The following is a 26,798-nucleotide window of genomic DNA, read 5'->3' on the forward strand; positions in this document are numbered from 1 at the left end:
ATACATCTAAAAAGAAAACAAAGGCACCATCAACTCTCAATTACCTAAGCACACATATTCCTTTTGGTGCATTAGTCAGAGTCCCATCCCTTGGCCAAGGACATTAAACAGAGGCGATCAAGTTTGTGTGTCTGCCAGTATGCACGCTTCTGTAGATAGTGAGCCCACCCAGCAGTGCATTTGGAATTTTAATCGTGACAGAGGCAGCGGGAATGTTAAAGCTACTTTGATCCTGTGAAATGGCACCATTATCTGTTCGTGCTAGTACAACACAGGTAGTTATTGGGCCCAGTCACCTAACTACAAAGCAAAAGGATCTCACGTTGGCACAAGGAGGGGACGGGCAGGTACAATGAAGAAAATCAGCATCCATTCAACTTGCTGATTCTCAGATCACCATCCCTCAGCTCCAACTGACTGTCTGATAAGTATAAGCTGAGTATCTGAAGTAAACACAGAGCAGGGGCACCTGGGTGGCTCAGTGGGTTAAAGCCTCTGCCTTCAGCTCAGGTCATGATCCCAGAGTCCTGGGATGGAGCCCCACATCTGGCTCTCTGCTCAGCGGGGAGCCTGCTTCCCCTCTCTCTGCCTGCCTCTCTGCCTACTTGTGATCTCCGTCTGTCAAATAAATAATAAATAAAATCTTTAAAAAAACAAAAACAAAAAACTACACTGAGCCTACTTCAGTGGCTCACAGTTTAACCTCTTCAAAAAAGAACAGATGACTTCACAGACCGCCATGAGAGTTTACAGGGTCCAGATGTAACTGTCTACTAGAAAATTGTTTTAAATATAGGAAACAATTATTTTGAGACTGTGACAGGCAATGCAAGAGTGTCATTCTTCTGAGAAAGGAAATGAGTGAGGGGAGCGTTCTGATGGCCAGTGTTTCTGACCTGGACACAATGTGCAGACCCTAGCAAGACAAGGGGAATGTGAAATAGAGCCTGAGCCTCACTGAGATCAGAATTCAGAAAGACCCAGGTGGCTAGAGCAGGGAAGGAAACAAGGTTGGGTAAAGGAAGAAGCTGAGGCTGCCAGACAGCCTCCCCTCGAAACCCTCGTCCCAAGTGAGCTCTGCGGGTTAAATGGCCCTGCAGAGTTGTCGTCAACTGGCCTAGATGGCCTTCACATTCCCACCTCATCAGCCACTGGATGTGAAAACCCTATCCCCACCCCTCTCCAGGGAAGGGGCACAACCCCAAGTGAGCAGGTTCACTGTTGCTCAGAGACTGGGTGAGTCCTCCATTAAAGAAAGATCTGGATGGCACATCAGTGTCTACTACAGGGCACTCTTAAAATCATGCCTAGTTATTTTACGTCTCTGCTTGGAACACTTCAAAGGATCCCCAACAAATGCACAGCATTCCAAGCTCTTCAAGATCTGGCACCTGCCCACTTCTTCAACACTATCTCTTAACACTGTTGGCAGAGGCCCAAGGCTACACACACAGCAAGTGAATCGAAGCTCTCTTTAATAGCCTGCGTTCTCTATCCCTGTTCTGCCTTTGCACATGCTGCTTCTCCTGCCCCAGCCCAGCCGGAGGGAGGCTACCTGCCTTTGAGCTCCCCATGCACCCTACTCCAGACTTTCAACTCAGTACGGATATCACAACTGCCGGCCCTGCGTGTCTGAGATCCGAAGTGGACCATAAGCTCCTCGAGAGAACCACTTTCTTCTTGGAAGCCACAGCACCAGACACCAAGGCTGAGGCAGAAAATAGGTACGGAACACACATGCGGGGCATCGATGAAGGGAGGGATAGACAGACTCACTAAGCAGTCTCACCAGGTACTTCCTATCTCAAACTGTGCCCAGAGTCACTTCTCTGGCCCCACAGGGCTGCTATCCACCTCCCCACCGCACCCTCCAGTCCTAGAGATTTTGCCTTCCCTGTGGTCTGGGACAAGGCCGGTTTGCCCTTGTCTGATAAGGTCGAGGAGCAGGAAGATGCTCACACCATCCCTCTGGCCCTGCCACCCTGGCTTTGTTTCTCTTCTCAGCTTTGACCTGCGCACTTGTTTTCCATCTCCTGAGCCCTTGGCTCTCCCCTGGGCCATCCACCACCACCCCTGGTCCCTTCACAAAATTCTCTTCCCAGTGCTGCAATGCACATTTTTCATTTCAAAACAATTCACTAAGATGCCTGGGTGACTCCATCGTTAAGCGTCTGCCTTCGGCTCGAGTCATGATCCCAGGGTCCTGGGATCGAGCCCCAAGTTGGACTCCCTGATCGGCGGGAAGCCTGATTCTCCCTCTCCCACTCCCCCTGCTTATGTTCCTTCTCTCGCTGTCTCTCTCTCTGTCAAATAAGTAAATAAAATCTTTAAAAAATAATAAAATTCATTAGCTTCTGTATTTTAAGCAATAGAAAGGGTGCTACATTTATTATTTTATGATAGAAAACATCAGGCTCTGGTCTAGGACAACTTTCCCCAAAATCCCTACCTCTACAGGGAATGAATACTAAGTATGTAATATAAATTATTTTTTGCATTTCCAGTCTTTATTAACTGACACTTCTCCATATCTTGAGTACAATGAAGCTTGTACTTATAATAATATAAAAGGACTCCAAAATTTTGCAATGTACCAAAAGATTATGAACCTCAAAGAAAACTTCAGTTGTATTCGATATTTTCATAATATACATCATTTGACAATACGTCAAAATGTGACAATATTCACCAATATGACACTATATTGGTCAATTTATTCCTCAATTACAGCAGAAAACTGAGAAAGTTAAAGGTATAGACCTATATTCAAGAAGACCCACCCTAGACAAAATTATATTAAAGCTTCCGCCAGACTGGTAAGCGCTATCTAGATCCTAGAACAACAGCCACTAATGCTCAACGCATCTGAGAATTAAAGGGTCCCACAGTGAAAACATGTCTTTCCCATCTCATTTCCTAGAAAGGACAAGAACGAAATAGACAAAGGCTTGAAGAGCAAGCAAGAACGCAAATATCTACAAAAACTAAGTAACTAATCCTTGAATCATCTAAAATGGATTATAATCTCTCCTATGTCATACATGTTCAAATAAATTCTGCCCTTTTCTGTGTTTATTGAAACTGAATTTGGCCATGCCCCGATCATTATTATAAAATGTAATAAAATATCTGCAAAAGCAAAGTTCATTCCAAATATCAAAGGTCAAAAACTGCTCTCAAAGATTCATGTACAAATGGAATTCATGGAATGTAGATAATTCCTGAGGCTTGACTCATAAGACGAAACATGGCTGAAAGGACAAGATCACAATAATTAGCGACCCACAGTCAATGCAAAATGTGTCTGTCCAAAAATATATTTGCTCACTGCATACAATTCTGTTTAAAAAAATATAGAAGGCCATATCAAAGAAGTTACAATGATTATGTTAAGAAACAAGGATTATGTTAAGAAACAACTGTTTCTTTTTTTTTAAGATTTTTTTAAGATTTTATTTATTTATTTGACAGAGATCACAAATAGGCAGAGAGGCAGGCAGCCGGGGAGTGGGGGGAGGCAGGCTCCCTGCTGAGCAGAGAGCCCGATGCAGGCCTCCATTCCAGAACCCTGAGATCAGGACCTGAGCCAAAGGCAGAGGCTTAACCCACTGAGCCATCCAGGCGCCCCAAGAAACAATCGTTTCTTATTTGTAACTTTATTAGAGCGAAGAATGATACTGAAGTTTTAAATATAAAAGAATAAAAAACTAAGCATATTTACCAACAAATAACACCTAATTCATGGCAAAACAGAGTGCTTACTATGCACTAAGCGTTTTACGTACACGTGTGATTTCAACCTCATAGAACATCGCTGACACAGATACTAACATCACCAGTTTACAGATAACAAGGGCTCCTTCTCCAGGTGGCTCAGTCTGGGGGCTGGGTCTCAGAGTCCCAGCTGTCTCACTCTTGAATCCAAATTCTCAACCTCTATTGATTCATATAATCAATCCCAGAATGAGGTGATCAGGATAAGTAAACACTTCAAGTAATTATATAATTCACGCTTAAAAACATCAACACTTGTTCTTAATCAGTCGTGGTGGAAACTCCTTGACCCACTACATACAATATCTGGAATATGATTTAGGTTTTCTTTGGTGACTTACACGCACCATTATTAATATTCATTTTATTGCCCTTATCTCTAATTAAAGCCACAGACGGACTGTATGCAGCTCTTTAGTAAACTCATCCCAAGGAGTACAACATTCAAGCTGACATTTTTCAGGATGCACAAAGAACTAACTGCTTCTCATCCTGGCTCTGCCACGTCCCCAGGCCATAACCATGACCACGACCATGCCCCTGCCACTCCCCAAGCTTCCTTCCTCTTCGGTGACACAGAGACCTACAACTCCACCTGCCTCGCAGAGCTTGCTAAAAGGCTCAAGGGAAACATAACACAAACATGATCAAGACGCTGTAAACTACAAAAGGACTATAGGTTTTATTATTTCCCTTCACTTAAATGCTTGGATTATATATTCTTTCTCTCCAATCCTGTTCTAAAGAGGAATGAAATTGGGGCACCTGAGGGGCTCAGTGGGTTAAAAGCCTCTGCCTTTGGCTCAGGTCATGGTCTCAGGGTTCTGGGATCGAGCCCTGCATCAGGCTCTCTGCTCAGCAGGGAGCCTGCTTCCCTCTCTCTCTCTGCCTGCCTCTCTGCCTACTTGTGATCTCTGTCTGTCAAATAAATAAATATTAAAAAAAAAAAGAAGAAGAATGAAATTCACATGTAGCTGACAGTCTCCACAATCCATCCACAATCCAACAGCAGTTCGACAAGCTGGCCAGTCAGAAGCATATTACAGTTTCCAGTGACGAACATCAGTGATTGTGTCTTTTGTCCTGATGGCCTTGGCAAGGCCAGAGCACTTAAGGCTGTGAGAAGTTTGTGTTTCCCCGAGCGGTGTAAACACACAGTATCTTAACAACCGGACATCTAGCACGAAATGCAGCAAAAGCCTTCATGATAGATTAAATTCATTAAGGGAGGAATTAATCTGGACTTTTCCCATTCCTTTTGAGAAAGTAATCCGTGTTATATCCTAACACAAAGGATCAAACGCTCCTATAAGCAATATCCCATAAAGTAACCCAAGACAAGAAACAATCATGTGAATAGCTTCAAAGGTCACTGGAAGCCATAAAAAGTTTCCTCTAAAAAACAAACCAAGATCTGACACATACGAACAGATAATTCACATGAAAGGAAACCCAAAGACTAAACAGACACATGCAAAAAAGTTCACCTTCCCTAATGGACAAATAAGTTGATATACCTCTACACAATACAGACAATAACGAATTTGGAAATTAATCTGGTGACATATTGCCTGAATCATAAAAATACTCATGCAATTTGACTCGGTAATCCCACTCCTGGGATTATTTTAAGTAATTTGTTAGAAACAAAAAGATACATGAATATAGATACACATATACAGATCCTCAAAACATTGGAATGCTTTGCATAATTTGGTACCTCAATGTGAAAAAAAAGTTTTAAATCAAAACAAAAGCAATTGGGACACCTGGGTGGCTCAGTTGGTTAAGCGGCTGCCTTCGGCTCAGGTCATGATCCCAGCTTCCTGGGATCGAGTCCCGCATCAGGCTCCTTGCTCCACAGGGAGCCTGCTTCTCCCACTGCCACTCTGTCTGCCTGTGCTCTCTCTCTCTCTGACAAGTAAATAAATGAAATCTTAAAAAAAAAAAAAAAAAGCAATCATTATTCCATGCATAATATTAAATAAGAAAATACCAAGTAGGGGCACCTGAGTGGCTCAATCGTTAAACATCCGCCTTCAGCTAAGGTCATGGTCCCAGGGACCTGGGATCCAGCCCCTGCTCAGCAGGAAGCCTGCTTCTCCCTCTCCAACTCCCCTGCTTGTGTTCCCTCTCTTGCTGTATCTCTCTGTCAAATAAACAAATAAATAAAATGAAAAATCTTTAAAAGTAAATAAAATACTAAGTAAGATAAGCAAAAAAACAAATGGGTTCAATAGGAGTGTAACCATACAAATGTATAGGCAAAAAGGTAAAGTGCAAAATAAAAACTGTTGTGTTAGAATGATGCCACTTAGAAAATTCTCATTCAAAATCGTTAAGCAGAACTCCTCGCTGCCTCAGTCGGTACAGTGTACAACTCTTGATCTTGGGATTGTGAGTCTGAGCCCCACGCTGGGTAAAGAGATTATTTAAAAAAAAAAAAAATTCTTTAAAAAAAATCCTTAAGCATCATTGCTACTTACTTCACCTTCTAAATGAAAAATATGTAACGCACATCATTTTTTTTAAACCACTTAAACTCAACATTTGCCACATCCCTTCAACCAACTAAAATAATGTATATAAAATTTAGAAGATTATCTACAAAATAAAAATCAACCAGAAACCATTCCTTTAAGAATGTGATTTGTGACAGGGCACCTGGGTGGCTCAGTGGGTTAAAGCCTCTGCTTTCAGCTCAGGTCATGATCCCAGGGTCCTGGGATTGAGCCCCACATCGGGCTCTCTGCTCAACAGGGAGCCTGCTTCCACCTCTCTGTCTGCCTCTCTGCCTACTTGCGATCTCTGCCTGTCAAATAAATAAATAAAATCTTAAAAAAAAAAAAAAAAGAATGTGATTTGTGGTTAATGAAAATAAAAAATAATAAATCTAAGTCCTTTCAGTGCCCCTGTGATGTCCATCACAGAATCCTTACAATAGCCTTTGCTAGTATGAATTCTCCTTGCTTTTTCAGACTTACTGAAGAATTTTGTGATATTTATAAAAAAGTGTACTCTGTGGCATACTAAAGGGAAAACACAGAAAGACTTGCATCTTCTGTTGTTTATTTATCTGAGTACCTTTAATGTTCCTCCGTTCTTCTCAGGCCCTAGAAGATGAACTTCGGAAGCCCCTTCCTTTCTGAGTGACCCTACACCTGACTACTGTCCCTTTTCTCCCTGAAGACAATTAACAGTCTCTGTGAAACTGGCTTTTCCGCCTTCCCAGCTTCCCTTCTAGGATACACCAGCTCCCTGGAGAGGCTTTCTTGGAAGAAATGAAAACCAACAGACTATTATGGTAACTGTCTGAGTTCAGGGGGTGGAGACCCTCAATGGGCTCTGATGGGCCCTCACGGGAATTTTCCACCTAGACCTGCCTGTCTCCTCCCTCTACTCACAGCTCAGTGACCACTGGGGCTAACTCTGGGGCAGGTGGCCTCCCAACCAGAAGTTCATGTTTAGGGGTGCTGGGTCTCTTTCCCCTGCCTGACAGAGGACACATATTTACAACAAGGAAAAGATTTTGAAGTTGATCTTCTGATAACATTTGCATGAACAGAGGCTTCCTGAGAGCTTTTATTATTAAGACAAATCAGTCCTACTGATTATTAAGACATTACAGTCTTCTTGGTTTGTGAGCCAGTGGGACTCTTTAAACTGCCTAGCATTTTCCAGATACAGAACAGACTTCTCTTACATGTATCCCTCCCCCTGATGGAAGATAAGGTCATTCTCCTGGAAGGCCCTCAAACTCCCTAGGCTGAGACCAGGGCCTTCTACCACTCCGGATGGAACAGAATCCTCCGTGCCCTAGCTACAGCCCTCCCATCCTTGCCTACACACAAAGGCCTTTTTTCCTTAGGTTTATTATCCCCGAACCAAGGGCTCAGTCATGATCTGTATATTATCACCTTCATGAATCCATTAATTCATTCCCTACGTAACAGAGGAAGATTCCTCAAGGATTTGGGCTGCTTTACACCGTTAAAAGAACCAGCAACATGAATGGAGCAAATGAAGCAAACTATGTTATGGAAGTGCCTGGGACCGGAAGGGTTGGTTATTCCTGAATGTTCTTTTTCTTATTTTATTTTCACGTATTTGTTTGACAGACAGAGAGACAGTGAAAGAGGCAACACACGCAGGGGGAGCAGCAGAGGGAAAGGGAGAAGCAGGATCCCTGCAGAGCAGGGAGAGCCCAATGTGGTACTCAATCCCCCAGCCCCGGGATCATGACCTCAGCCGAAGGCAGACGCTTAATGACTGAGCCACCCCAGGTGCCCCTTGCCTGAACGTTCTTGTTCGGTGCTTTAAAAAAGGAGCTTCACCAGCAGAAACTGAAAGGACAGAAATCCAGAGAGAATGGGTGTCAGCAAATCATTATCTTGATTCCTGGGTGGCCCCAAATATAAGCGATATTAACCAAGTTGCCCCCCACCTCCCCAGCTCAGGAGATAAGGGTGTGTGATGCCACCCTCCCCAACCCCCCTCGGGCCTGTTAACCGGGTCTACAGGCCTCATCGAGTGGTGTGGACAGATCAGATGCAGACTGGTGAGATCCAGACACACCAGCCCCACGGGGCAGAGTCCCATTCAAGTTCCCACATGTGCCCGTTCAGCTTCACCCACCCACTCGCCATGCAGAGAAGATCACGTGTGCCAAGGCAAATGGCCCACCTGGAAAACCCAGAAGGCCACACCTTAACACGCTTAGTCATAAAATGACATGAGAAACACCAGGGAAGGAAAGAGGCAGATACAGAGATTAAGAAAACAAAGCAAGAAACACACAGGAAAACATGCGTACGTTCATTATGAAAAATGAAATACATCTCCTTGATCCCAAACAGCATCGGTAAATATCCAGCTCCACATACTGGCTCTGAACAACACGGTCGTCCGCCCAGAAAATCAGAGCTGTGACAATTAACACCTGTGTAAATCTTCTGACGTACTCTATTTCAATCCCAGTATTAAAATATCACAATTACAACAGTGCTTCTTTCTACTTCCACGGTTTCCTTAGTCTCTATGAAGGCAAAATGTGAATGTAGGCAACCAAATCACTGCCTTCTCAGCAGGGCAACTGGAAACTCTCAGAGACCTCCTGCTGATACAAATCCCTTCCCCAAATCCTCCTCCTAAACTTTTGACCTATTGCTTCTAAGCTCACCAGTTCTTGGCAGTGAGTGGTAATGAACTTAAAAAGTGAAGTTTGGGGGTGCCTGGGTGGCTCAGTGGGTTAAGCCTCTGCTTTCAGCCCAGGTCATGATCTCAGGGTCCTGGGATCAAGCCCCGCATCCAGCTCTCTGCTCAGCGGGGAGCCTGCTTTCCGCCCCACCCCCTCCACCCACCACCACTTCCCCGCTCCGCCCCTGCCCGCCTCTCTACCTACTTGTGATCTCTCTCTGTCAAATAAATAAATAAAAATCTCTAAAAATTAAAAAAAAAATTGAAGTTCTGGTCAACCTGGGTGGCTCACTTGTTAAGCGTCCGCCTTTGGCTAGGGTCATGATCCAAGGGTCGTGCGATGGAGCCCCGCATCAGGCTCCCTGCTCAGCAGAAGTCTGCTTCTCCCTCTGCCTCTCCCCCTGGCTTGTGCTCTCTCTCTCACTCTCTCTTTCTCTCTCAAATACATGAATAAAATCTTAAAAAAATAAAATGAATTATAGTTCCTCTTTGACTACAGGTTAATTTATAGACTTCCCAGCTTTTCTTCCAGTGGCCTGGGTCTGCTATTTTTACATATGAAAACAGTGATGATGCACCTCTTTTCTCTCCCTGAGGGTTTCCCATAATCTATTTATAGAACTGAACATTTCCCAAACCCAGACATAATTCCCTGTGCCATTTTTGGGGACGGACAATTTTGGTTTTATTTTTCTCTTATCTCAAGGGAAAATCAATTGCCCCGCAAATTAATGTATCCTGCATCCTTTCATCCTCAGAGACCAAAGACCAGAACTGATTTAGGTTTCAGTTGGTCTCTTTCCAGGTCTGGGTGGATGTTAATCCTCAGTAACAGGTTTGCTGGACAAGCAACAGACTGGGCATCCAGGGACAGTAGATCTGACCCCTTCTATCCTCCCCCTCACTCACTAGGGGGGGCCTCAAACAAGTCATCATACTATCTTAGTTTCTCTGACCATAAAAGATGACGACCAAAGCAGTCAAAAGGAACACATTTTGTTGGGTTTTGAAAATTAGAAAGATGGGGCAGGTGCCTGGGTGGTTCAGTCAGTTAAATGTCTGCCTCTTGGTTTCTGCTCAGGTTGTGATCTCAGGGTCGTGAAACTGAGCCCCACAACGGGCTCCACATTCAGTGCAGATCCCGCTTGAGATTCTCTCTCTCCCTCTCGCTCTGCTCCTCCCCCATTTGTACACACATGCTCTCTCTCTCAAATAAATAAATAAATAAAATCTTTAAAGAGAGAAAGAGAATAAGAAATAATTCAAATATAATGGTATCCACTATCACAACTACTTAAGCTTTAAGCAACAAACTTGATCCAAGGCCACCAAATGTACACCTGTACCTCCATATAGCACAGCCCCTGCATACACTGCTTAGGAACCAAGCAAAGAATACATTTTAGGGGCACCTGGGTGGCTCAGTGGGTTAAAGCCTCTGCCTTCGGCTCAGGTCATGATCCCAGGGTCCTGGGATCGAGCCCCACGTCGGGCTCTCTGCTCAGTGGGGAGCCTGCTTCCTCCTCTCTCTCTCTGCCTACCTGTCTACTTGTGATCTCTGTCTGTCAAATAAATAAATTTTTAAAAATCTAAAAAAAAATAAAATAAAATAAAAAAGAATACGTTTTAGTTGAAAAGACATTGAGGTATGTTTTTTTGAAGCCCTGGAATCAGTATTCAACCACGGGCTGCTAGATCCTCTTGCAGACCTGCAGCAGAGGGGTGCCTGGGTGGCTCAGTTGTTGGGTGTCTGTCTTCCTAATCTTGGGGTCCTGGGATTGAGCCTCGCATTGGGCTCCCTGCTCAGCAGGGAGCCTGCTTCTCCCTCTCCCACTTCCTCTTCTTATGTTCCCTCTGTCACTGTATCTCTCTGTCAAATAAATATATAAAATCTTAAAAAAAAAAAAAAAAACCCTACAGCAGGAGAACTCTGGGAAATCTCTTCCCCAGGTTCCCATCAGGGTCCACAGACCTACGAGAGGCTTCTGGTGCCTCCAGGCTGCCGAAAGCACCCTAGTGATTTGAATGAAGTCAGGCTTTGATCTACTTCAAGTCCTTAGGGGTTTGGGGCCCACCCTAAATGTATCTAGATTGGGAGAACTGAGAAAGTACACGCCCCTGTGTGAACCCTTATAAAATCTTCCTGGAGAAAAGGAAGAAAGGAAGCTCCAAAAAAATGAAATAATTTTAGATTTCTCAGGCCAAGCCATAGCAAATTTTGGGGATCAGCCTAGGAAAAATACAAGAGCCTCAGGTCCACTGTAGTCTGAACCAGAATCATTGGGATGATCCATGGTCCACAGACCTCCCTTGGGCGGAGCAAAATCAAACAGAGAGATGTGCTAACGTACAGTGAATGCCCTTGCAACAGGCACTCTGGCCAGAAATCCGCTTCCATGCTGAAGTTTCTGGCACAGTCTGGGAGCTCCGGAACCCCGGCAAGGCCATCAGCCAGCTCCTCCACCTTAGGAGCCAAGCATCACCTTGGGGATGCACTGTTAGTCCTTCAAATGCACCTGCTTAAAGATTCATGCCCAAAAAAAAAAAAAAAAAAAAAAGGAAAAGAAAAAGAAAAAAAGGAGAAGAAGAAGAAGAAAACTATTTACTGTAAATGTTACTATTTGAAAGTTTTTTTTGTTATTATTTAAGACGTGAGGGGTTTTTTCCCCCCATGTTCTGGCTGCTATCGATGAGTATTTCTTAACTCATTCAATCTTTTTTCTATTCTGTTCATCTACATCAATCAAAGTACTTTCACTTCACCAATCCCTTTGTGCAACATCCCACAGAGGTATGTGATTCCACAAAAGCAGGCAACAGCTTGAGTTCACTGGTCCAGCAACACCCATGTACCTTCTCCGCCCTGAGCTCAACTTCCCGCTAGAAGAAGGAAGTGATAGGGTTGGAAGACAGCCCTAAAATGTTGTCATTGTTATTGTGAACCTTTAAATAGATCTTTGTATCTGTAAAGGGTTTGCGGTTCTGCTCACAGAGATCCTGTGGGAAGGCCTATGCTACTAGCCCCATCTTTGATTTTCATCTACGTTGCACGCTACATTGTTCCTGCAAATGGGGGCTAATAAAGTGGAAACTACCCACCCCGTCCCCCACAATTCCTTAAAAAATCAAAGACTTGAAAGGGTTCCTTTTATTCATGTGATCATGGAGATAAAAATTAATATGGATGACTCCATCTCCGAGAACTCTGCCTGCCCACTAGTTTTAACACCATGCCCTTTGCCCTAACAACAAAATTTCTTCCAACACTTTTCTCTTTTGACATTTTTTATCTTCTGCATCAGGACATCAATTTCATAGGACAAGACATGCAAGGAAAAGGAATATTTCAGAACTGTGGTAATTAAGCAAAATTCAGCTTCATTTTGATGAAGCAGACGCAGAAGGCTAAAATGAAGCTAAATAAGGCTAAATAAGCTAAATAAGGCTAAAATGAAAACAGCTTGTTTTCAAAATGGTTATATATATATTGCTAATTCTTTCAGCAAGATTCTGTTTTCGCTTTGGGGATTACCCAACTTCAAATCCCTGGTTTTTGTTTCTTAAAAAAGCACTTATGGCAAATGGGCTCAAAATATTATCTGCCTCTAAAAATAAACATCTTTGTTTTGAAAAACATTCCTGACTTTAAAGTTCCGGCTATTCCCAAAACAGAAGACATAGTTAATCAGCAATTTTTAAGAGAACTCAGGCAGGTTACAGAAATTCTTCCAGGAACCCCCTGGCCCATCCTCCATGCACAATATCCAGCAAATTACAGTACTTTGTTAGCTCCCAAGACAAAAGAGGCCTGGGGGTGGGGGTGGAAAGGTGGGGGGTGGGGCTGCTGGGGGATCTTTCTATTAATGGGGGGGGGGGGCAGCGCCCAAATGTGATACTCCAGGAGAAGGCAACCTCTAGTACTAAAAGTACTTTTACATGTTTATGTCCTTTTGTACAACAAGAACTAGGTTAAAAAAATCGAAATGAACAAAATGTTGGGTGCTCCGAAGGATGGCTATCAAACAGATGCAAGTGATTTGTAAGTAAAAAGAAACAAGGAAGGGAAGGAAGCCAATAAGCCAAGAAAGCAGAATGAATAGGAAGATTACACTTCCCCAGTCAGCGAGAAAGGTTTTAACTGTCCTAATCCAAGTGTTTAAGACCCTTGAAAACAATAACCTTCCAGAAAGCAGATACAAGTAGTGGACAAAACAACAGACAGCCTAGCATGTGCCTCTGTCAAGTCAAGTCACCATTCACTGGGGGACAAAAGAGGCAGAGAACCAAAAGCATGAACCCAGATAGTTCAAACAGATAAAGTTCTAGAAAGAATTTTCCAAGCTGTGGCCTCAATCCCCCTTTATATTCTGTAGCCCATCTGTGGTTTACTAAGGAAGCAAGGGTGCCATTATCCTGCTTTATTTAGTACAGGCAAAAAATGAGAATTTTACAATTTCCCATTAAGACTTTCCTCCCATATTTTATCGTATAATAAGGTGAACACCTTCACCTGCATGACCATGTAAATATAGGAAAATAAAGTCTATTTTCATAATAAAGAATGTTAAGTCTTGGGGCGCCTGGGTGTCTCAGTCATTAAGCGCCTGCCTTGGGCTCAGATCATGATCCCAGGGTCCCGGTTCCAGCCCTGCCCTAAATGAGGCTCCCTGCTCAGCGGGAGGCCTGCTTCCCCTTTCCTCAGCCCCTGCTGGTGCTCCCTCTCTCGTTGTGTCTCTCCCTGTCAAATAAATAAATAAAATCTTAAAAAAAAAAAAAAAAAAGTTAAGCCTATGCCAAATCCATTTTATGTAAGGAATATGTCACAGACATATTAACATATTAACACTCGGACAATCCCATGTATATACCTGACATCAATCTGATAAGAGAGATGATATTGAAAGAACCTTTTCAAATGTGAATAGCTGTATACAGCTCCAATAATATTGGGAAGGCAAAGCTATGAAAGGTTTTAAGCAGTTTCTTAAGTAGAGATGTTAATGTTATTTGTCTATTAAACAATGCTTTCCAAAAAATACAAAAATAATATACTCACAAATCAGTAAGGAAAAGACAAACAACCTAACGGGAAAATAAGCAAATGATAGGAATGAGTCCTAGAAAAGGACTTAAAAAAACTAGATATTAGATATTCAAACATTAGTGAATGGATAAATAAACTGTGACATACTCATACAAATGAATATTAAACAATGAAAATGGGGGTGCCTGGGTGGCTCAGTGGGTTAAAGCCTCTGCCTTCATTCAGCTCAGGTCATGATCCCAGGGTCCTGGGATTGAGCCCCACATCGGGCTCTCTGCTCAGCAGGGAGACTGCTTCCCTCTTCTCTCTCTGCCTGCCTCTCTGCCTACTTGTGATCTATGTCAAATAAATAAATAAGATCTTAAAAAATAAAATAAAAATCAATGAAAATGAATAAATCAGAGCTACACATATCAATATTGACATAGCTCACAAATAAAAAGTTGAGGGAGAAAAAAGCAACCTGCCGAAGAATGCATACAGAATGAGGCCAAAGTACATGCAATCTTAAAAAATATTGCTTATGAGGGGTGCCTGGCTATAGAACATTTGACTCTTGATCTTGAGGTCCTGAGTTCAAGCCCCATGTGGGGTTTACAGCTGACATTAAAAAAAAAAAAGGGGTGAGGAGTCCATGATATTCAGCCAGTAAGCTTGACATGGCTGATCTGTGGTTTATGGCCAGCCACCATTATAAGTGGCCGTTCCCAATACACTATCAGTTGTTAAATGCTTTGAAAATCACCCTTAGCATTCATATGCAACATGGATGCCTAGGTGGCTCAGTTGGTTAAGCAACTGCCTTTGGCTCAGGTCATGATCCTGGAGTCCCACAATGGAGTCCCACATCTGGCTACCTGCTCAGCTGGGAGTCTGCTTCTCCCTCTAACCCTCGCCCTTCTCATGTTCTCTCTCTCATTCTCTCTCTCAAATAAATAAATAAAATCTTTTTTTTTACAAATTCATATGCGGGGTGCCTGGGTGGCTCAGTGGGTTAAGCCTCTGCCTTCAGCTCAGGTCATGATCTCAGGGTCCTGGGATTAAGCCCCACATCAGGCTCTCTGCTCAGCAGGGAGCCTGCTTCCCTCTCTCTCTCTCTCTGCCTGCCTCTCTGCCTGCTAGTGATCTGTCAAATAAATAAAATCTTTAAAAAAAAATTCATATGCAACAAAATTATAAAGAAATGCATAAGGATGATAAATACCCAAATTTGATAGTGACACCTATGAAGAGGGTAGGGGTCACAACCATGTTAGCAATATTTTGTTTCTTAAATAAGATGTTAAAATACATAAGTACTTAGTGTCTGATGATTTAAATGATTTCACACATCTTAATACATAACAATTTAAATATATATACACATACATAAATCGGCAAGAGCTTTGAGCCAGAAATCTAGATGGAGATAGCCATTTTATTCCTTGTTCTATCAATTACCTGTGGGACCTTGCTGCTCCTGAATCTTGGTTCCTCTTCTGTGAAATAAGAGAATTCAAGTATCATTCAGTTCTAAAATTCTTACCTGAATTCAACATGATGGCTGTGGGCCTCTCTAGATTCTAATAAAACAGCCCCCCACTACTGCCCCTGTACTAGCATTATAAATCATATAGGAGACAAGATTCACTGACTCCTTATGGAGAGCACATGAACTTTTTTTTTTTTTTTTTGAGCACATAAACATTTTAAAGCACCCCAGGAATGGTTTTTAATCCCACCACCCTCTCTCTCCTTTACTGTCCTTTCTGATGGAGACCTCTGAAAGCTAGCTGGCCAGGTTCAGGGAAAGCAAAGCAATGATTATCAGTAAAGAGCGGAGGTTAGTGTAATTGATCCAAGATAAAACATACTTTATATTTAGTTGTGTCTATAGGTTATTTTACATAATAATGATACTCCTAAAGTGGGGGAAACTGAGACCATTAATGAGTTCTTCGAGGGCATACAACTCTGTGGGTAAACCCAGGATTAGAATTCATAACTGGTATCTTAGAAGTGATGTTTTTACTCAATTTTTTATCTCTCCTATGACAGACCATTATTTCACACACCTTCAAGACTCCTCTTAGAGAAAAGAGTTCCCCTTTCGTCCCTACAATCCAACTATATTTAATAATTTACCAAGACTCGCACAGTGACAAAGCAAATACATGAGCAAATTCTTAGATCACTCAGTAAAACATTGTAGATTTTAACAAATAAGTCCCAGATTCTGGTACATATAATTTTGCTTAGGAAAGTGCTATGACTTAAAAAAAAGAAAGAAAAAAAAGTTGCACTTCTTCTAACCACTTTAGATTATAATTTGCATGCTAGGATTTTAAGGAAATAGTCCTAAGGGAATTTTTTAAAAATTCAAAATCTGCCCCCAAATAGAGCTCCTTTCTGTTCTTTGAGTTTGTGCTTCTCTTTAACTCTTTATTTCCAAAAATATCCCATTCATTACTGTGTGATTTGCACTGATAAATAGGGAGTTCTTACTTGACACCTAGTCTTACTCAACCAGTAAATCTTAGCATTCTGACTGGTTAGTGGGAAACTAGATTGGGGGAGGGGGGTGCTGAAAATTAACTGCTGTGTGATTTAGAAGCTGTTTTTCCTAGGGTGCCAGCCAGGCAAGCAACTCTAACAGGTATTCATTTGTTAAAAAGTTGCTGAATCAAGCAACTATGGAAACAGAGGGTGTTTCTGAAAAACAGATTTGATTTCTGAAATAGCAGAACTTTACACTATGAAACCCTCCCTCCTTTCAGGCGTCCCTTGAGACTTGCTAGAGAGCTTGCAAACTAGTTTCCTTTTCATTTCTAAACAGACAGAAGTTTCTCACCTGAAGAGAAAGAACCAAACTTGTTTGTTTGAGTTTTCCCCAAGGATACATATTTGCCAATTCTGTGGACACAATTCTGAGATCTGATTTGAGGTCAGATCATCTCAGGAAGAGAACAGAATGCACTTCTGTGTATACTAAATTACCTTCCTTGTTACTTATAACATGTGCGGTGACCCTATTAGAAATTTGTCCAGCTTTCTGAAATAATAATAATTGTCTACTTCTGACACTTTTTCTTTAGTATATCTCTTAATTCTTTAAAATATTTAGAATTTATGTACTTCCTTATGAAACTAAATTTTAAGTGACCCTGAACAAGTTTCTTTTCTTCTTCTTTTTAAAAAAAGATTTTATTTGACAGAGATAGAGAGAATGAGAGAAGGAACACAAGCAGAGGGAGTGGAAGAGGGAAAAGCAGGCTTCCTGCTGAGCAGGGAGCCCAATGAGGGGCTCAGTCTGAGCCAAAGGCAGGTGCTTAATGACTGAGCCACCCAGGTGCCCCGAAAATAAATTTCCTAAAACATAATCTTACCTCCATAACTGGGATTACAAAATTCTTAAATTTTCTTTTCATGGAATTTCGAACTACAGTTTTGAGATTTCTAAGAAATATTTTTTCATTCTCTCAAAGCCTTCCCACAGGGTGCCTGGGTGGCTCAGTCAGTTAAGCATCTAACCCTCGATTTTGGCTCAGGTCATGATCTCAGGGTCAGGCTCCATGCTCAATGGGCTGGGGGGGGCGGTGGTCTGCTTGAGATTCCCCCTCCAACCCATGAGCTCTTTCTCTTAAATTAAAAAAAAAAAGTCTTCCCCATGAAAATATACCTGACCTGTCCCCAGGCCCTGAAACACAGAGAACATAAAACACCCTCAAAAAGTAACACTACCTAAGTTGTTTCCTCCTCATCAGTGAACAATTAGAACACTCCCCCCAAAATGTCTTATCATTCCACAATATTTTCTTTTAAAAAAAAAAAAGATTTTATTTATTTGACAGAGATCACAAGTAGGCAGAGAGGCAGGCGGGGGCTGTAGGGGTGGAGCAGGCTCCCTGCCGAGCAGAGAGAGCCCACTGTGGGGCCCAATCCCAGGAGCCTGAGACCATGACCTGAGCAGAAGGCTTAACCCACTGAGCCACCCAGGAGCCCCACAATATTTTCTTAGGTACCAAAACTAGAACTACCAAAGGATCTTGAGAAGTAAGACCATTAAGGCAAAAGAAAATCTCTGTGTAATCCTTTGGCTAAAGCGCCTCCAATCTATTTAGTTACGAAGCTGACCAACTAAGAGAAGTAGGTTTGTATCTGTTTCAAGAGCGTATCTCACAATTTGCACATTCCTTCTGACAATCTACAGCGCTAGGAAAGTAAGGGGGCAGTGAATTCTCCTTTGTTATAACTTGAAAGTAAGAACAGTAAAATTCTTCTTACATGGGTGGTCTAGATCACAGATTCTCTTTTTTTCGAAGAATGACAAAACTAAAAAAAATAAAGATTTATTTAGTTCTTCATTTGTGCCAGATTTTTTTTTTATATTTTATTTATTTATTTATTTATTTGTGAGAGACAGAAATAGTGAAAGAGAGCATGAGCGGGAAGGAGCGGGGAGAAGCAGACCCCCAACTGAGCAAGGAGCCCAACGTGGAGCTCGATCCAAGGACCCTAGGATCATGAACTGAGCTGAAGGCAAAGACTTAACTGACTGAGCCACCCAGGCATCCTTGTGTCAGATATTTTATACGTGCCTTCTCTTTTCATCCTCACGAGTCCATAAGATAAACACTACCCCATTTAGGAAAACAGAGAAGTAAAGTAACTTGCCCAAGACCATTCAGCAAGTCATTGGCAAGACGTGCTTGAACATAAGCAGGCTCCAAACTCCCTGTCCTTAAAAGAAAGTTTCTAATGGGCAAGGCAGAGCTAAGCTACTACCCACGTATCCCATGATTCTGTTAGAGAAATTTACCAAAGCACATATTATCTGAGCAGTCAACATAGGAAGTGATTAAGAGACTAATATCGTGACCAAACTAAAGTGGATCTTTGAGTTGAAATTTTCAGCTCAATCTGCCCTTTCTCCTCTTTAAAATAAATAAGATGAAACCTGTTTTGTTTTGTTGTGTTTGTTTTTGGTTGGGTTTTTTTGGGGGGGGGGGTTTTTTGGTTTTTTTTTTTGGTTTTTTTTTTGCCCACTGTTGCAGCTAGCTGGCAAACTTGTGTAATAAATTAACTAACAGAACTGGTTTAGCAACAAATAAGCTCAAGGTCTCTAAATTCTAATCATAGGTACGTCACTGATTCCAAAGATAATCCAACAGTTTTTAACTTAAGTTAAATTTGATGTTTATATGGCTTTCAGAACACAGTTTAAATAAAGAACCCATATCCATGAAACCTCAATAATAAACCCTGATTCCAAACATCTAGGTGAAAAGGGAAAAGCACAAATTCTAGCTACACCGCTTAATTATTGCCAGGGTTCCGGGTATTGGGAAACATTCAAGTGGTATAAACACAGAATTGTCCGCGGTGATGATCTCTAGGGACAGAGACTGTAGGAATGGAAAGTGAAAATAATATGAGGAAGGGCTTTGCCTTTTAATATGTGTGTTGTTGCATTTTTGTAAGAACACACAAAAAATTTTAAACAAATGCCCCAAGTCTTGCCAGATTTAATTTTTAACCTGCACCCACAAGCCTGACATCAGAATTACACATTTCATCACCTAATGAAGGGGATACTATTAAGGAAAAGACCATCATTCTCTCTACCCCTCTCCCACTCAACTAAAACAAGGCTTATTTTATAAACTGTTCATCCTCTGGGGCGCCTGGGTGGCTCAGCTGGCTAAGCATCTGCCTTCAGCTCAGGTTGCTATCCCCAGGTCCTCAGATGGAGCCCCCCACTGGGCTCCCTGCTTGACCCTGAGCCTGCTTTTCTCCTCTCTCTCTGCCTCTACCTGCCCTGCGTGCTCTCTCCCTCCCCCTTCTATCTCTCAAGTAAATAATAAAATCTTTTTATTTAATATTTTATTTATTTGACAGAGATCACAAGTAGACAGAGAGGCAGGCAGAGAGAGGGGGAGAAGCAGGCTCCCTGCTGAGCAAGGAGCCCGATGATTCGGGGCTCGATCCCAGGAGACTGGGATCATGATCTGAGCCGAAGGCAGAGGCTTAACCCGATGAGCCACCCAGGTGCCCCTAAAATCTTTTTTTTTAAGATTTTATTTATTACGGGGCGCCTGGGTGGCTCAGTGGATTAAACCTCTGCTTTCAGCTTGGGTCGTGATCTCAGGGTCCTGGGATCGAGCCCCACATCAGGCTCTCTGCTTGGCGGGGAGCCTGCTTTCCCCTCCCTCTCTGCCTGCCTCTCTGCCTACTTGTGATCTCTGTCAAATAAATAAATAAAATCTTTAAAAAAAAGATTTTATTTATTAATTTGACAGAGAGAGACACAGAGAGAGAGGGAACACAAGCAGGGGGAATGGAAGAGGGAGAAGCAGGCTTCCCGCTGAGCTAGGAGCCCGATGATGCGGGCTCGATCCCAGGAGACTGGGATCATGACCTGAGCAGAAGGCAGCCACTTAAGGGTTGAGCCACCCAGGCGCCCCAATAAATAAAATCTTAAAAAAAAAAAAATGTTCACCCTTTCCTACCCAAATGTGTCCATTTCATCAGAACAAAAGGGAAGAAAAAAAATCCTGAGGGACTTCAACCTTCAAGCAGCTCCAAAAGGAAAGGAATAATAGAATTTGAGAAAGAAGATTGGAAATGGAACTCCCTCGACATTCTTCAAGTAACAAAGGAATATCTCCCAGGTAGAGGGTTACTCTCTCCTCAAGGTTAAGAATATGTAACAGGAGCCTGAATGTGGAAATCACACACTCATTCTTCCCAGCCCCCGCTGGCCTCTTGCTCCAAAGAGCCTGAAGAGAAAGATAAAAGTGAGGAGTGCTTTGTAACAAAGGTAAATGTTGAAAGGATATCAGGCCTCTCCTGAGCTATTTCTTCATCAGTAAAAATACCATCTGCTTCTAATAAGGATTTGGGGATTTTGGAGATGCTTAGCATAAATCAGAGACATGACAGACGCGCAGTAAGGGGTGGCTTCTTTCTTGCAGAACTAAATATCCAGCTGCCAGCTAGATGTCCACTAATCTTTGGGCTCAAAAGATTAGCCCACTAGGCCTACCCTACCACCAAGACCATCCATTCTCTCCCATCCTTCCCCTTCCTGTGTTCTCTCTCTCTCAAGTAATAGCACCAATGTTCTCTTTGACATCTAATTTAGAATTCGCTCTCTGCCATCTCCTTTTAATTCTCTCTGACTCTGTCCTCTGAGTTTCTCCATCATTCACCTGGATTTCTGAAAACACCCTGAAGAGGAAACCCCCTGCCTCTCCAATACATCTTCCAGAACATTATCATGGAACAGAGCTCACACCAAACGTGGTTCGCCACTGACAAAATACGGTCCACTTACACGTTCAGAAGTCCCCAAGATCTAACCGCGAGACATCTGTCCAGACCTCTCCCACTGCATCTTGCCATGAGTCCTGCCCTGTAGTCTGTGCTCTTCTTCAGTCTAATCTACTCTCCTCCATTCGCCATCCACAAAAGCCCTAGTCTGCATTGTGGGCCTGGCTATAGGCCCAAATTTAACGTCGATGTGCTACAAATCTAGCCCTAACTTCCCCAAACCAGGCATTAATTACCACTGACGTTACACATGCACAGCACTTTGCCTTCACTTCAGGTGCCATTTCTTTCATTCTGGTTCATACTAGAATAATTAGTTCATGAAGCCAACTCCCCCAGTCCCTGAAGAACAGGGGCCATATCTGACCACTTCTTATTGCCACCTCCACACCTGTCACTTAGCCCCTAGTTCACCCCACCCTTGAACTGAATGTAACAGCTAGCATTGATTACAATGTGTTGTGCAGTATGCAACAATAAATACCGTACTGTCCACTATGTGTATTATCTCAGTAACTTTCATCACCCTCCTTTAAGGCAAATCGTATATTGACCTCCATGTTACAGATGAGAAAACTCTACTCAGAGAGGTTATGTCATTTGTCCAAAGCGACGGAGCTAGTATACGACAAAGCCAGGATCTGAACCAAGGTCAGTCTGATTTCAGAAGCTATGCTCTTAACCATTCCACTACGGCACAGACATTTCCAAAATCCACTCGTTCTTTTAGTACTTACACACACGGGAATGTTACCCAAGGCCAGGACTTCAGTAAATTGTGTCTTATCCTACCAGCACATTGAGGCCATTTTGGTTCTGTTCTCATCCAGGGTCATACACAAGCAGGTCCACAGTCTCCCAGATTCACTTATTTTTCTCTGTTCCCACCTCCACCCCCAAGCCCCTAAAAAGCAAATCAGAAAAAAAATAATAATAATTTGGAAGGCAAGGATAGGAAGACCATTAAATCCTCCCTTCTTTGTGGAACATACAACATTAACATTAACTTTATAAGGTTTAACAGGCATATATAACCTGAAAGAATATGTTGATCATTCCAAAACATATTTGCCCTGCTCAAACCTGAAATCAGCAGCAGTCACTAAGAAAACGCGCAGCCAACCGGGAGACAACACGATCACTCATGAAAGGGGCAAGCTTACTTTCCAAGTCTCAGAAACCATCACTAACAAAGTCTTGTCACCAAATCACCAACCTGTGGTTATAAACATTCTGGCGTTTCTTTTCATCTGGCCTGGAAGGAATCATAACCAGTTCTGGACTAAACACTAGCTATTAAATTAATTATTATGCAACTAAGCTGAAGCTTCCTATAATGAAAGAAAGTACAAAGACTACAAAGGTAACAGACTTTCTTTTAAACAAAGGTCTATTAACAGTAAAAGTTCTTACTCAGTGTCATCAAATGAGTGACTCTAAAGGACATTCAAGAGAACACTTGTGTTGTGACCCATTTTTCTTGTCAACATACAAATGCAGATAATAAAACACACCTTTAACAGTTTTAAAAACAGAATTTATAGTAGGCACCCCTTTTTTATTTTTTTCTTTCTGAATCACTTGTTCAAAATTTTGAACAAAAAGCTCTAGCATGCATTATTCTACCAAATGATCCCATCATACATTGGCTGTGTCACCCACCATAGTACTAATAGCTTAGATTCATTTGAGTTGTGGGGGTTTTATTCTTTATTATTTGTTTTGGGGGCATGGGAAATGGTCTTTATTTATTTTGTTTCAGTTTACACTTAAGATAAAGATTACTTCTGAGTAATTAAATCTTCTGTAAATGAAAATTAGCTAACTTTTATGGTATGACCCATTATTTAATATATCACACAGAACAGCCATACCTACAGATCCCAGCCATAATATGATCAATTTTATCCTCAGGCTACCCTGGCTTGTACTCGAAAGCCAGAGTAGGAGAAAAGTGGTGGTATGTCTGTGTAGATTAATTCTACATCACCCACCCCCTCCCCAAACATGAAGTATCTCTCAGCCCAAGCTCTAATTAAATAGGTCAACTCTAACCTTGATGAAAAGAGGGGTGTATAGCACATGGACTAAGATGAGAGCATTTTTCTTTTAAAGATGTATTGTTCATCCCTAAATGTTAAATACCTTTTCTTTTCAAATAAAGCCACATAACTGCTAAAATGAGGAATAAGGGGTGCCTGGGTGGCTCAGTGGGTTAAAGCCTCTGCTTTCAGCTCAGGGTCCTGGGATCGAGCCCCGCATTGAGCTCTCTGCTTGGCAGGGAGCCTCCTTCCCTTCCTCTCTCCCTGCCCGCCTCTCTGCCTACTTGTGATCTCTGTCAAATAAATATATAAAATCTTAAAAAAAAAATAAAATGAGGAATAAGAATTTTTAATTTAAATATATTAAAAATGTGCCTAGAAGTCTACAAAACCCTCTCATAATACATCCCTTCCCAAAAATCTGCCTTTCAAATGAAAGGTTCCCTGTCCAGCATGATATTTCAATTCTGGTAGCACATATGGGTGTATAGTCTTCCTCATTCTTCTGGAAAATTGTCTGTAAGTATAAGGTATAGATTGCTATCATGATGATGAAGGTTTATAAAATATTTTGACAGAATGTATTCAGCTGTAACCAGAATATTAGTGAATTTTAACAGGAATATACGTATATGTCTCCACACCACTGTTTTGTTTTACTATCTTTTGGGTAAACAACTTCCAGTAAACTTTATCTATAATTTAATGTATAACCATAAAATGTTTACTTGTAATTCAGTTGCACATTCCTCTCTAGCATCTTACTAGCTCAAATAATTTAAGATCTAATTATTTATGGGTGAAATAATATGATATGTGGAATTTAGTTCAAAATAATCCCACATGGGGGGGATGGGTGAGGGAGTAAGTCAAGCCACATTCGCAGGATTTTATCATTACCGTTACCGAGTAATATTTCCACAGGAGTTCATTTCACTATTATCTCTGCTTTTGCATATATATGCAATTTTTCATAATATTTTTTTTTAAATCCAGTTTACTACTACTCCAATGTCAGGTATAACTCTGTCCTTTTGAATTTGTTTTACCCACATAACAATTCATGTTTTACATGATATTTTATTAGTGCCAACACTGCTCTTTAAGTACAATGGGGTGATAAATCTCTTAGACATCCCTGGCTACAGGACCATCAGACTTGGCTTGACCTTAGAAAGTCTGAAATGCACACTGGCGAACATCAAATGAAAGTGACGACGCCTGCTGGGAAACACACAGACACATACAACCTTGTGTACCCAAAGCACTTCAGCACAGCTCCCAATCTAGATGAAATGGAAGAAAATCCTTCATTATCAATGAGCTAACGTCAACAAGGAATGATTTCATTTTATGGACTGATACTTTGCTGCACAGTGTTGTTCTTTGTAGGCTATCATCTCTAAGGATGCAAAGACATGGGGATAAATGATAAGGAATCAGTAACACCGATACTGTAGTTCATCATGAGTAGGAGGTACAAGAGGGGGAAATGAGTAATAAAAACACATGTTGGAACAAAGATGATGCTTTTTATACAGTTTATACCATAAGCAAAAAAAAAAAGTACAATGGAGTAAATATCACATTTCTAAATCAATACTCACAGAATTTTGAAGCTGGGGAAAAAATCTCAGAGAAATCTAATCCTCTAGGCCAGTGGTTCATGAACTTGAACACGCATCATAATCACTTGGAAAGCTTGTTAAACACAGATGGCTGGGCTCTAGCCTCAAGCTTTCTGATTCAGTATGTCTGACACTGCTGGTGCCGGGAACACACTTAGAGAAGCCCTGTTCTAAGCTTAATCCCACAGCTCTGTTGGGGTCTGCATTGTAGAGATCACCAGTTACCACACGGGATTGCACACACCTCTGCTGGTGGGTCTTTCTCCTACTGGACAGTTGCCTTTCCAAGAGCAAGGGGCATACATTTTCATCAAGATTCCAGAGCCCAGACTCGATAAATATTCACAAAATAAATTAACTTGCGGAATGAATTGATTTTCCCCCTCCTTTATAGCTGAGTATTCATCAGTGTATTAATATTTAGACCAGGGCACCTGGGTGGCTCAGTGGGTTAAAGCCTCTGCCTTCGGCTCAGGTCATGATCCCAGGATCCTGGGATCGAGTCCCACATCGGGCTCTCTGCTCAGCGGGGAGCCTGCTTCCCTCTCTCTCTCTGCCTGCCTCTCTGCCCACTTGTGATCTGTCTTTCTGTCAAATAAATAAATAAAATCTTAAAATATATATATATATTTAGACCAGGGGTGCATTTACATGACCGGACAGAGAGGCGCTGCTCACTGATGACAAACAGCAAACACGGGCAGTACTCAAAGGAAAAGGAAAAGTCAGCTGCAATCAGAGTAACAAGTAGATGGCAAATTCTAGAGAGATCCAAGAACTGCGTCTCAGACTGGAGTCTTCAATCCAATAGGGACTCGGACCAGCAGAAGCTTGAGGCTCACTGTTCTCAAATGTGTTACTTTGACGGGGCACCTGGGGTGGCTCAGTCAGTTAAGTGTCTGCCTTCAGCTCAGGTCATGATCTCAGGGTCCTGAGATCCCCGCATTTTTCCCCTCCCACCACCCCCCCCTGCCCCGCTCAGTATGGACTCTGCCTGTCCCTCTCCCTCTCCTCCTCCTCCTGCTCTCTAATAAATAAAAGCTCTTAAAAAAATAAGTAAAATTTTTAAAATATGTGTTGCCTTGACCTGAGGAGCTATATAACCATACTTTCTCGTCTCACAAACCATCAAAAGAAAAAAATGCTTCCAAAGTTTCTCAGGGTCTGGAAAATATCAGCACAGGTGGACTGATTCCTTCTCTCCAACCACCTTCCTAATGTTGCCCAGAGGAAAGAAAAGAACCACAGCACACTCATCAGTGCCTGTCTAGTGAGTTCTCCAAGTCCAGGTGTTTGGAATGTTGTAATACTCTACAGCATCCTGAACCATCTTTCTATTAGAGTAATGATCTATTCAACGGCAATTCAACAGAGTTTAAGAAAATGAACTTCGCTGATTTCTGAATTTCACTACTTCTTCAAAGTTTACTCTAACGTTAGAAGTTAGAATATATATATATATATATATATATATTTTTTTTAAGATTTTTTATTTATTTATTTGACAGACAGAGGCCATAAGTTGGCAGAGAGGCAGGCAGGCAGAGAGAGAGAGGGAAGCAGGCTCCCTGCTGAGCAGAGAGCCTGATGTGGGGCTCGATCCCAGGACCCTGGGATCATGACCTGAGCCGAAGGCAGAGGCTTTAACCCACTGAGCCACCCAGGCCCCTAGAATATATTTTTATATACATACATATATATATGAATCCAATAACCTCAACATCTATGATTTACTATCATTTAACAATACAACAATAAAGAATATAACCTGTGGAGCTAAATGGGTACATATATGATTTTTTC

At 41.9% G+C, this 26,798-nt stretch overlaps 1 protein-coding gene across 1 annotated transcript in view; it reads right to left on the reverse strand.

Annotated features, from left to right (window-relative positions):
- The window catches only part of SYNE2 (spectrin repeat containing nuclear envelope protein 2), a 332,142-nt gene that overhangs the window by 296,781 nt on the left and 8,563 nt on the right, over positions 1-26,798 (reverse strand).

Source organism: Lontra canadensis, unplaced genomic scaffold (assembly GCF_010015895.1).
Source record: "Lontra canadensis isolate GAN:19392208 unplaced genomic scaffold, GSC_riverotter_1.0 scaffold55, whole genome shotgun sequence".
NCBI classification, from domain to species: domain Eukaryota; kingdom Metazoa; phylum Chordata; class Mammalia; order Carnivora; family Mustelidae; genus Lontra; species Lontra canadensis.